A 13,466-nucleotide genomic window follows, 5' to 3' on the forward strand; every position below is an offset into this window, starting at 1 on the left:
TTGTTTTAGTTGAGTTCAATACCTCTCCCCTATTACAGTAGTATTGACCAAAATCTTCCTTGCCTGCTGCTGCTGCTGCTAAGTCGCTTCAGTCGTGTCCGACTCTGTGCGACCCCGCAGATGGCAGCCCACCAGGCTCCGCCGTCCCTGGGATTCTCCAGGCAAGAACACTGGAGTGGGTTGCCATTTCCTTCTCCAATGCATGAAAGTGAAAAGTGAAAGGGAAGTCGCTCAGTCGTGTCTGACTCCTAGCGACCCCATGGACTGCAGCCTACCAGGCTCCTCCATCCATGGGATTTGCCAGGCAAGAGTACTGGAGTGGGGTGCCACTGCCTTCTCCCCTTGGTACAATTTTTCTTTGACTAATGCCTACTGTACTCTAGGTAATAAACTATCAGCTTGAATCTTGGATATACTCAGCTAGATAACTGCTGCTAAGTCACTTCAGTTGTGTCCGACTCTGTGCGACCCCACAGACGGCAGCCCATCAGGCTCCGCCATCCCTGGGATTCTACGGGCAACAATGCTGGAGTGGGTTGCCATTTCCTTCTCCAATCAATGCATGAAAGGGAAAAGTCGTGTCTGACTGTTTGCGACCCCATTGACTGCAGCCCACCAGGCTCTTCTGTCCATGGGATTTTCCCAGGCAAGAGTACTGGAGTGGGTGGCCATTGCCTTCTCCAAGCTAGATAACTAAACAAATATAAATGAATGTGATAAGCACAATGTTCATATTTACACATATGCTATAAAGAACAGGTAAGGGAGATTGTGTCCTCCTTCTTATCCCCAGGAGTCTGAGGGGTTTTAAGAAGTTAGACAAATTAGAAGACAAAATTAAAGAAGCAAAGTTCAAAAAATAAGTTTGCTAAGTATATATAACATGAAGAGGATTCTATGTAGACAAAAAAAAAAAAAAACAAGCATGAATGACAATATAGAGGCAGGGAGTTCATAATATGTTTAAGGAATAAGAGATCAAGAGTTTCTCTAATATAGTATAAACATGTATGAAAAGGTGAGAGCTGGAGTGGCTGGAAAGACTGGATTGCATTCAAGTATAAAAATAATTATAAGCAATGTCTAAGTAGTCTGGACTCTAGGAATTGGAAAGTGAATAGAAGCACATCAAAAAGTGATTCAGTGCATGCTTTTGGATATTCCTCTGCTGACAGTAAAAAGGCTGATGTGCTGGAAAACTGAATCTCTGGCAGGATGTCAATGGAGAAAGCCCTGATTTATAGAGCTTACAGATTTTCCTGGTGTTAACACTCCCGACTGTGGCTGATTTCAAGCTGCCAATGGTTTAATAATAGGATTTCAGAAGTCCTGGAAAGGTAACTGTGTGTTTTCATGAGTCAGTACAGTTTGCTCCAGAATATCACTGGAGGTAAGGGCAAAGAATGGGATTTGCCTAGATGAAATAAATGAGGATTTGGACTAATAACGTCACTGTGGGTGTGGACAGGAGGGAATTCAATCATGTGACAGTATAGAAGGAAAGCTATCAATCCATATCAGAGGTATTATTCACATTAAAAACAGTATTCTCATTAAGGATCCTTTAAATAGTCAACAAATTCAAGGTCAAATAATGCCTGTCAGAGGTCAAGTAATTTGCCCATGGTCACCCACCTTGCCAGTGGAAGAGCCTGGATTTGAACCCAGTCTGCCCAATTCCAGTTACCCATACATAGGTTATGAGCGCAACTCCTGCTCACCTGGGAAATGGACCTAATGGGGTTGTTCTGATGATTAAGTAAGTAAATAGACATCCAAAGCACCTAGACAACTACAAACATTTCTGAAAGTATAGCCAGTATTACTAATATTGTCATTACCATTATCTTTATTTTTCCACAATCATCATGCTTAATTGAATTTGTTAGCAGTGCTGAAACAGTCAACCAGGAGGTGGTAATACAGTAAAGCAATTTTCTGTGCTTAAAAAGTTTACCAGCTGGAGAAAATACTGCATTTCAAATGCTGTGCATTTCAAATAGTGATTCTTAATCTTTTTTTCCCCCAAGTATAAACTAAATCGTATAAACAAATCTCTCTGTCTTGGAATACAGCCTTCTGTTGTCTACTCACAGTGTGTTTTAGCTTGCCTGAGAATGATAAGCTGTATAACATTTCGCCATTTTAAATGTTAAGATAACCATCCTTTAAACAATCTGACATTATTCCTTCCATTGTTCTGCTAACGTCAGAAGCAGAATTAAGTCTTGAATTATGCTGGCAATGATTCATAAACTTCAAGTAACTGAAAACTCTGTTAGCCATGGAGTATTTCACAAGGGAGAAAGATACCAATGTCCAGCCCAGCTCTGACCATTGGAGGTGATACAACTTGTCCATGTCAAACATCATTGTGTTTTGGCATCTGTGCAAAGAGTTAGCTGTACCTCCAGTGAGATAAACCTTTTAACCTATATACAGGGCAAGAATATTTTGGCCCATAGCTTTATAGCCTCTGGTGCTTTGGACCCACAAATAAATCACTCATAAGACAGAAAATTTTGCAGCAAATTTTGGACTCTAAAATAGCCTCAAAACTATTTAATTTTAAAAATTCAATAACTGCTATCAAACACACATGATGAAGATAAATGTATCCCCTGCAATTTTCACAGTTTGGCACACCAGAGAATACCTGAAAGACAAGGTCACCAGCACTAGGACTGTGTTCATACTTTAGAATTTCAGTCCTTGATGAATAAAATACCTTCACTCAAAGCGGAACATACATTCATGAACAAGAATCAACACATCATAAATCACTGCTTCTGACTGAACAATTCATAAAAATAATCAATGCAAATCAATGACAGAAAATACATGTCACATTACTTATTGCAGGAAAATTGCTTTGTAATATAATTACATTTGTTTTACATTCAGTATTTTTAATGTTTATTCATCACCTTGAGTTTCAGCCTTGGCATATATATATATACTGTGAAAGCAAACAGTGAATTTTTTGTTATTTTGTTTTGACCAAAAATATACATACCAGAGTTTTTATAATAAAAATCTTTACTGTGTTTTGCATGTGAGCATGAAAGGGATGCTTGCAATCAAAGTGTGATGTTCCAAGGAAAAGATTATTTACATCCTTGCACAGGGGGCAAGTTGAATTTCTTTTCCAGGCAAAGTCTATGTGGGAGACTCAAATATTTGCCCGAGCTCTGTAGTGAACTTTGAGTCTGTTTGCTTTCACATTGTGAGAATTATGTGAGACAGAATTTTATATGGCATCTGTTTGGAATATTTTTTCCCTTTAACCACCAAACTTGAAATTTTAATTCAAATCCATGGGAGTGACTTACCAGTTGGTTTCACACAAACTGTGGTATGACTCCTCAATCCACCTTTGAATCTCCTCTGCACCTTTTATGAGTAGATTGTGATGGAGACGTGATTTCAAGTTGAGTACATTAATGGAAATGTGACTTATAGTAAGGCCAGCAGGTCAGGAAAGTGCTGGCCATATAAAATAATAATAAGATGTTACTCTTCCCGGGAAGAGGAGGCATGGCACCCCACAGGAGGACACACAGGAAAGCACCAAGCACCAGGTTGGTCTGGAGGCAGCAGCGAGGGTCTTGATTCTGGAAGAAACAGGCAAGACAAATATACAGGCTCAGGACTGGCTAGTTTGAATAATTTCAGTGGGCTCTGGGGCAAAGGGGCTATCTTATACTTGGCTCTGGGGGTGTCGTCAGGGCAGGCATATCGTGGCCAGGAGGACATATTCCAATGGATTGGGTAAGTGGGCTCTGGATTGGGGAGGTTATATTTGATAAATAGTCCCAAAGAGTAAGCTCTTCCAGAGTAGGACAGTGGAGTGATGAGGACAGCAGGATGCCAAGAAAAAGTGATTTAGGAAGACTGTCATGTTCTTCAGATTGGGGTATAACTAGCATATTCGTGTAAGGCAGACATTAAACTGTGATGCTTACAAAGACTACAGTGGTAATTAATACAAGGATGACTTATTATAATACAACTGAAGCATTTAGCATGTATGTGGGTCCTGTAGGGCAATTAAACCAACAATGCATTGAGGATCAGCAGCTAAGGGCTCATAGCTTTCTCCTCTGGAGAACTACCCTCAACCAATAGTTCTCAAACTTCAGTGCATCAGAATCACCTGGAGAGCTGTTAAACCAGAGACTGCTGGGCCCCAACCCCAGAAGTTCTGATTCAGCAGGTCTGGGCTAAGGTCCAAGAATCTATCACTGCTAACAAGTTCCCCAGGTGATGCTGATCTGGGGACCATACACTGAGAACAACTGTCTAGACTGACAAGCATCACCTGCCCCAGGGATTCCTGGGAGGTTTTACCCTCCAGAGTCACTGACTGACTGAAAGCGGGGTGTGAAAGTCCAGCCATCTTGCTGAAAATCATGACAGTTGTGTGGTACCACCCATTCTCCTGAGATCCACAGGAGAGGAGGCCATGCTGAGGCTTTGGCTGACATTCTCTTTTCACCAAGGTCCTTCCCCTACCCAGTGCTGCCTCCCTCACTTCCTACAGATTTCTGCCTAGGAAACCACTTGCATAATCCACACCACTCAGTTTTTGTTGTTAGGAAACTCAACCTAAGAAAATAATATATTTTGGCCAAAAGTATCTTTTTATTACCAAATCTACATCCAAGAATTCTTTTTGACATTTTAAAGTTTTATTTACCCTTAATATTCCTGTTGATTCTCAAACATAGCAATGAATTTGAGAGTGGTAAGTAGTAGTCAAAATGCTCAGAAGGGTAGGAAGCATAAATAGGGGAAAAATAATGGTAATTATTTGGAGAATAGAAGACAGATAGGAGGTTAGTTAGTTATCCTTGTTAAGAGCATTCAGTTTACCTCCTGCTTACATTGCTCTTACAAGGCAAAATAAAGACATGATACTGCCTTCTGATACTTTACACTACAAGGTACGATCTAAATACAAATTTACATTTTTCGGAAGAGATGAATTCATGCAATGACTATCATGACCAACATTTTGATATCTAAACTAACTCCCCACAGCTGATTTACTTCAATTAATGCATTGGCATTGCTTTCTTTAGTTGCTAAATCATGTCTGTCTCTTTTTGTGACCCTGTGGACTATAGCTCACCAGTCTACTGTCCATGGAGTTTCCCAGGCAAGAAAACTGTAATGGGTTGCCATTTCCTTTTCCAGGGGATCTTCCTGACCCAGGGATCGAACCAGGGTTTCCTGCATTGCAGGCAGATTCTTTACTGCTGAGCCACTGGAGAAGCTTCAATTAATGAAATATAATTAAATTCTATCCATGAATGAATAAGTGAATTAATATGCACTTAATAATCTAAATATGTCAGATACCTGGCTAGCCACTTTCCGAAATATTATTCATTCAATCTATTTAATCCTTATGATTAAGGACTCCAAGTAAGTTTTTAGAAAAAATATATTCTTTGTGTTTTTAAAAGAGTAACTATTCTTAGTAAAGAGCACAAACCCATGTAGTATTGCTATTTTGTCAGTAATATAACATTAAGTGATTTTATTGAATTAGTATATGATTGAAGAAGACTGAATGTCATGCCTACAACTGATTTTGGCAAAACACTGCAGAATATGGGGCTACCTCTTTTTCATCCTATTCCAAATGTTTGAACATAATTTATTACATTTAATTCTCACACTGGAAGAAAAAAGGACAGTGTTTTGGGTACTTTCTTATCAAAAGCCATAAGATGAATGAGATGGAATAGTGTGAAAAAATTTGAGAAAATGCTTAAGTTACTGTTAAGGACAATTCATGCAGTGAATTCAAGCAGTTCATGTACCAACCCAGGAGGATCCCAGGCTTTGGTTTAAGAGACAGTTTTGATCTCATCTGAACTTTTTTTTTTTTTTTAAATGAACATGTATAATGGAAAGAATCCAATATAATTGATTCAAATTCTGGTTTTCCTTTTTTTTTTTTTTTTATTTGATCTAACTTAAGTTACAATTATCTGGGTCTAGATGTCTTTGGGTTTCCCACGTGGCTCAGATGGTAAAGAATTCACCTGCAATGCAGGAGACCCAGGTTTGATCCCTAGGTCAGGGATCCCCTGGAGAAGGGAAAGGCAACCCACTCCAGTATTCTTGCCTGGAGAATTCCATGGACAGAAGAGGCTGGCGGGTTATAGTCCAACAGGTCGCAAAAAGTTGGACATGACTAAGCAACTAACACACACACACAGACATCTTTATCACTAAATTGACGATAGCACTCACTTTGATTATGTCGTTGTGGACGTAATGAATACTGTACATAAATTTCAATACACCATGGCCCAAATATCACAGGTTCACAAAATTAATTTCTCTTACTTTTAATTTTATTCATATCTCCTTCATTTTATCAACACATCTTCAGTGCTCCAGACCAACTACTATGATCTGTAAACAAATTCTCCATTATTTAGCCCTTGTATCTCTTTACACCTCATACTTTTAGGACTATCAGTTACAAGCTAGCTTCCCTGATTCTCTAATGAAGAAACTTTTATTCATCCTATGAATGTCCAAGGATATGTTGCTCATATCATTAGCCCACTTCGCCATTATTATTGCAAAGACTATTTCTTCAATGTAATTAAGTGCAATGTTTCATTCTACTGACAGTAGGTGCCTTTTCCATATGTCCCAGTTAAAATTATCACGTGAAATAGCATAACTAAATAGCACAACCATAACAACTGTCTCCAACACTATATCATAAGCTCTTAAACTTATGATATACATTCCGTTTCTCTGTATTCCTCTCCATTGTCTATTTAGTTCTATATTCCACTTCAGTGGTATATTTCCACTGTGACTCTCACACATGGACTGCAAAAGACAATGTATCACACTACTGGAGAATATGCTAAAAACAGATTTTCACAAGGATAAGTAAACAGTTCCTTCAACCAGATGTTTCAAGCAAAAGCAAATTCATCTGCTCAAATATGTTGCTGGGTGATGATAACATGGCACTTCCCTGGTAGCTCAGCTGGTAAAGAATCTACCTTCAATGCTGGAGACCCTGGTTCAATTCCTGTATTGGGAAGACCCCCTGGAGAACAGATAGGCTACCCACTCTAGCATTCTTGGGCTTCCTTGGTGTCTCAGATATAAAGAATCCACCTGCAGTGTGAGAGACCTGGGTTCAGTCCCTGGGTTGGACAGGTTCTCTGGAGAAGGGAAAGGCTACCCACTCCAGTATTCTTGCCTGGAGAATTAGATGGCCAGAGGATCCTGGAAGGCTAAGTTCATGGGGTCACAAACAGTCAATCTGTGCAAAGATCTATGTCAAGGCCAAGATCATGGCCATGCTCATGGAAAGAACAACAGGGGTGGGGAGAGAGATGTTTATACAACCATTTCATAGAATAAATTAAGTCATACAAGGAAAGCATCACCAAGAAGAAACAAAAAACAAATAAATAAATAAAATAAAGAATCCTTAATCCCCCCAACAAATAAAGTAACTGATTTCTAACTTTGGATATTATATGAGCACGGCCCTAAATCTTCTGGATCATACCGCTTCCACTGTTCTACTTAGCTTTGTAGACAGATTATACGGGTCCCATTTGAACCTATAGTTCTTCTAATAAACATGTTCGTTCCAGTCTCTGAAATGCAAATCATTTTCATGATCCTTAGGAAAATGGAAACTACAAGTTCTTTTTCTATTTCATCTCATTAGGAAGAATTCCTCTTCCTTTTAGATAGAAATATGATGTGTGAGTAAAAAATAAAGGATTCTATAAGATATATATTTGGAAGTGATTTTTGCTTTATGATTATTTTAGATTATGGTTATTTTTCAATTTATTTCTGTTTTCAAACGAAAATACAGTAACCTGGTTCTTCATTGAAATATACTTTAGCTTTGTAAGTTTTTATGTCTTATAGACCAGACTTGAATACAGGAAAACTAAAATTCACCACTTGTTTAAAATTTGAAATCAAGATGCATTTTACTTTCATATCAAGCATTAGTAGAGGAGGCAAGAAACATCATTTTCTTAACTCCAAAAGTCCAACTGCATGACCAATCAAGGCTGACTGATTGGAAGTGTCAAAAAGAGTGACAGCCAGTATCCTCCAGTCTGCTAACCTTGCGTTTCAGAAGACAGATTAAACCAGGCTGTCTCTTTCTAAATTCAAATGAATTGGAAAAAAAAAAAACAAACTGTGACTTGATCCATTATGGTGCTTGTGGTTAATTGACCATTACCGCAGCTGAACAACTTAGGGACATAGACGGACATGAATAGTTGATTACAAAATGGTAAGCCAAGATAATTGCATATTTCCAGTTTTGAAACAGAATAACCACGGAAATTTTAAAACAGCCTCAATCAAGCAGTATCCTACTCAATTATTATTTAAAAATCACTGATAGCCGTAATAAGCTGCATAAATTGGTAATGTCGTATATCCATACATATAGCATATTTGCTGATATTTTTACTATTTAATTTCAATATTATTTTCAATATTTAATATCAGTTTGCTATGATGCAGAACCAATTCCTGAACATGACCAACATACAGTGACTATATATACTGTTTAACTCACTGTGTGTGTCTGTGTTACTCATTCAGTCATGTCCAACTCTTTCCCATCCCATGGATTATAGCCCACCTGGCTCCTCAGTCCACTCCATCCATGGAATTCTCCAGGCAAGAATACTGGAATGGGTAACCATTCCCTTCTCCAGGGGATCTTCCAAATCCAGGGATCAAACCCAGGTCTCCTGCATTGCAGGCAGATTCTTTACTGTCTGAGCCACCAGGGAAGCACTACTCTTTGGTAAAACAGTGAAGTTGTTTGCTACTTCAAGTTACATAAGGCCTTTGATAGCTGTATAGTTGAAAATCACTTTCAGTGTCAATTTTTATATGTTTGAAGGTGAAATTCAGTTGCAAAATTAGCATGAAGAAAAACTTGTTAGTGTTCTTTTATGGCCGTGATTTTCCTTCATTTCTAGAAAATTTAGAGTAATTCAATAACTTCTATCAAGTTATATCTTAGTTGTAAAATTATTTGCTTGATAGAGGAGTGAATTGTAATTGGAATGATTTACAGTATGAGAGTAATATAGTCACCACAAAATAAAAAAGCTTATATATACAAGAAACATAAATAATATAGCATGTGACTTTAGAATACCCTTCTTGAATATCATACATAGGAACTTATTAATTTGTTTTCTGCTATTTTATAAGGAGAAAATGAAATTTCCCTTATGTCATCCTCAGTTCAGTTCAGTCGCTCAGTCATATCTGACTCTTTGTAACACCATGAATGGCAGCATGCCAGGCCTCCCTGTCCATCACCAACTCCTGGAGTTCACTCAGACTCAGGTCCATCGAGTCAGTGATCCCATCCAGCCATCTCATCCTCTGTCGTCCCCTTCTCCTCCTGCCCCCAACCCCTCCCAGCATCAGAGTCTTTTCCAATGAGTCAGCTCTTCGCATGAGGTGGCCAAAGTACTGGAGTTTCAGCTTTAGCATCATTCCTTCCAAAGAAATTCCAGGGCTGATCTCCTTCAGAATGGACTGGTTGGATCTCCTTGCAGTCCAAGGGACTCTCAAGAGTCTTCTCCAACACCACAGTTCAAAAGCATCAATTCTTCAGTGCTCAGCTTTCTTCACAGTCCAACTCTCACATCCATACATGACCACAGGAAAAACCATAGCCTTGACTAGACGGACCTTTGTTGGCAAAGTAATGTCTCTGCTTTTCAATATGCTGTCTAGGTTGGTCATAACTTTCCTTCTAAGGAGTAAGCGTCTTTTAATTTCATGGCCGCAGTCACCATCTGCAGTGATTTTGGAGCCCCCAAAAATAAAGTCTGACACTGTTTCCACTGTTTCCCCATCTATTTGCCATGAAGTGATGGGACCAGATGCCATGATCTTTGTTTTCTGAATGTTGAGCTTTCAGCCAACTTTTTCACTCTCCACTTTCACTTTCATCAAGAGGCTTTTTAGTTCCTCTTTACTTCCTGCCATAAGGGTGGTGTCATCTGCATATCTGAGATGACTGATATTTCTCCCGGCAATCTTGATTCCAGCTTGTGCTTCTTCCAGTCCAGCGTTTCTCATGATGTACTCTGCATAGAAGTTAAATAAGCAGGGTGACAATATACAGCCTTGACGCACTCCTTTTCCTATTTGGACCAGTCTGTTGTTCCATGTCCAGTTCTAACTGTTGCTTCCTGACCTGCATACAGGTTTCTCAAGAGGCAGGTCAGGTGGTCTGGTATTCACATCTCTTGAAGAATTTTCCACAGTTTATTGTGATCCACACAGTCAAAGGCTTTGGCATAGTCAATAAAGCAGAAATAGATGTTTTCCTGGAACTCTCTTGCTTTTTCGATGATCCAGCGGATGTTGGCAATTTGATCCCTGGTTCCTCTGCCTTTTCTAAAACCAGCTTGAACATCAGGAAGTTCACGGTTTATGTATTGCTGAAGCCTGGCTTGGAGAATTTTGAGCATTACTTTACTAGCGTGTGAGATGAGTACAACTGTGATATAGTTTGAGCATTCTTTGGCATTGCCTTTCTTTGGGATTGGAATGAAAACTGACCTTTTCCAGGCCTGTGGCCACTGCTGAGTTTTCCAAATTTGCTGGCTATTGAGTGCAGCACTTTCACAAACCTCCTCAAAAAGAATGTTCAAATATTTAAGGATGTAAGAGAGAGAGACAGAGAGAGAATACGAATGTCAACTAACTTGCCTGTGTATGTGCTATGTTATATAGTCATGACACTAAATTTCATTATTAAAACAACATTAATATTTTAAGTTACAGTATTATTTTATGTGCCAATATTAAAGAAAGTCTGCCATTTTAACTGTTACACAGTCCTAAGATACCATCAGTTACGAGATGCACTCTTATTTCAGGGTTGTACAATGTGAAAAAGAAACACTGGATAAACTATGATAACTTCTTCCTAGTAACAAAATCATGTTCTTCCCACAATGATTCCTGTGGCCAGTAATAATACAAACAAGTAACACGCTACCTTGACTTTCCTTTCCTCTTTCTTCATTCATGGCTCAGTCTCCTATGGTGATCATTCCCTCCATTACTTCTGAATGATAAAGTCTGCCAAAGTTCAGTCCTCAGACCACTCTTCTCTAATCCTTTCTCCTTAAATATCACCTATGTGGTGAATGGATTAATCTTCAATTTTAACTTCATTGCCAACCTCTCCCTGACCTGTGTTCCAACTGCCAATGTAGTAATTCCAGCAGTTATCTAAAAGACATCTTGAATTCTTTTTTTTAATAAAATTTATTTATTTTAATTATAGGCTAATTACTTTACAATATTGTATTGGTTTTGCCATACATCAAAATGAATCCACCACAGGTATACATGTGTTCCCCATCCTGAACCCTCCTCCCTCCTCCCTCCCCATACCATCCCTCTGGGTCATCCCAGTGCACCAGCCCCAAGCATCCTGTATCATGCATCAAACCTGAGTGGCAATTCATTTCATATATGATATTATACATGTTTCAATGCCATTCTCCCAAATCATTCCACCCTCTCCCTCTCCTACAGAGTCCAAAAGACTGTTATATACATCTGTGTCTCTTTTGCTGTCTCGCATACAGGGTTATCATTACTATCTTTCTAAATTCCATATATATGCATTAGTATACTGTATGGGGAAACAGTGGAAACAGTGTCAGACTTTATTTTTTTGGGCTCCAAAATCACTGCAGATGGTGACTGCAGCCATGAAATTAAAAGATGCTTACTCCTTAGAAGGAAAGTTATGACCAACCTAGATAGCATATTCAAAAGCAGAGACATTACTTTGCCAACAAAGGTCCGTCTAGTCAAGGCTATGGTTTTTCCAGTGGTCATGTATGGATGTGAGAGCTGGACTGTGAAGAAGGCTGAGCGCTGAATAATTGATACTTTTGAACTGTGGTGTTGGAGAAGACTCTTGAGAGTCCCTTGGACTGCAAGGAGATCCAACCAGTCCATTCTGAAGGAGATCAGCCCTGGGATTTCTTTGGAGGCAATGATGCTGAAGCTGAAACTCCAGTACTTTGGCCACCTCATGCGAAGAGCTGACTCACTGGAAAAGACTCTGATGCTGGGAGGGATTGGGGGCAGGAGGAGAAGGGGACGACAGAGGATGAGATGGCTGGATGGGATCACTGACTCGATGGATGTGAGTCTGAGTGAACTCCAGGAGTTGGTGATGGACAGGGAGGCCTGGCGTGCTGCCATTCATGGTGTTTCAAAGAGTCGGACACGACTGAGTGACTGAACTGAGCTGATACTGTATTGGTGTTTTTCTTTCTGGCTTACTTCACTCTGTATAGTAGGCTCCAGTTTCATCCACCGCATTAGAACTGATTCAAATATATTCTTTTTAATGGCTGAGTAATACTCCATTGTGTATATGTACCACAGCTTTCTTATCCATTCATCTGCTTATGGACATCTAGGTTGCTTCCATGTCCTGGCTATTATAAACAGTGCTGCGATGAATATTGGGGTACATGTGTCTCTTTCAATTCTGGTTTCCTCAGTGTGTATGCCCAGTAGTGGGGTTGCTGGGTCATAAGACAGTTCTATTTCCAGTTTTTTAAGGACTCTCCCCACTGTTCTCTGTAGTGGCTGTACTAGTTTGCATTCCCACCAACAGTGTAAGAGGGTTCCCTTTTCTCCACACCCTCTCCAGAATTTATTGCTTGTAGACTTTTGGATAGCCGCCATTCTGACTGGCGTGAAATGGTGACAAAGAACTAAACTCAAAAATATACAAGCAACTCCTGCAGCTCAATTTCAGAAAAATAAACAACCCAATCAAAAAATGGGCCAAAGAACTAAATAGACATTTCTCCAAAGACGACATACAGATGGCTAACAAACACAGGAAAAGATGCTCAACATCACTCATTATCAGAGAAATACAATTCGAATTCTAAATCTACTACAGAAGTCTTGCTATCCTCAGTAAATGGCACTGGATATCCAGCAGTTTCAGGTCAGTTAGGTATCTCAGTTGTATCCAACTCTTTGCCACCCCATACAGTGCAGCACGCCATGCTTCCCTTTCCATCACCAACTCCCAGAGCTTGCACAAACTCATATCTATCAAGTTGGTGAAGCCATCTAACCATCTCATCCTCTGTCCTCCCCTTCTCCTCCTGCCTTCAATCTTTCCCAGCATCAGAGTATTTTCCATTGAATCAGTTCTTCGCATCAGGTGGCCAAAGTATTGGAGCTTCAGCATCAGTCCTTTCAATGAATATTCAGGACTGATTTCCTTTAGGATGTACTGCTTTGATTTCCTTGAAGTTCAAGGGACTCTCAAGCATCTTTTCCAACACCACAGTTCAAAAGCATCAATTCTTCAGCGCTACCCTTTCTTTATGGTCCAACTCTCACATCCATGC

The 13,466-nt window shown here is 39.5% G+C and overlaps 1 long non-coding RNA gene across 1 annotated transcript in view; it reads right to left on the reverse strand.

Moving 5' to 3' along the window:
- Positions 1 to 13,466, reverse strand: part of LOC147374049 (uncharacterized) — a 294,066-nt gene that overhangs the window by 106,080 nt on the left and 174,520 nt on the right. The window contains exon 2 of the long non-coding RNA XR_015162381.1: positions 3,333 to 3,614. This is a non-coding gene — a long non-coding RNA (uncharacterized LOC147374049). The remainder of the gene's footprint in view (positions 1 to 3,332; positions 3,615 to 13,466) is intronic.

This window comes from Bos grunniens, chromosome 4 (genome assembly GCF_055505025.1).
Source record: "Bos grunniens cultivar Pamir isolate PY7600 chromosome 4, Bosgru_T2T1.0, whole genome shotgun sequence".
NCBI lineage: Eukaryota > Metazoa > Chordata > Mammalia > Artiodactyla > Bovidae > Bos > Bos grunniens.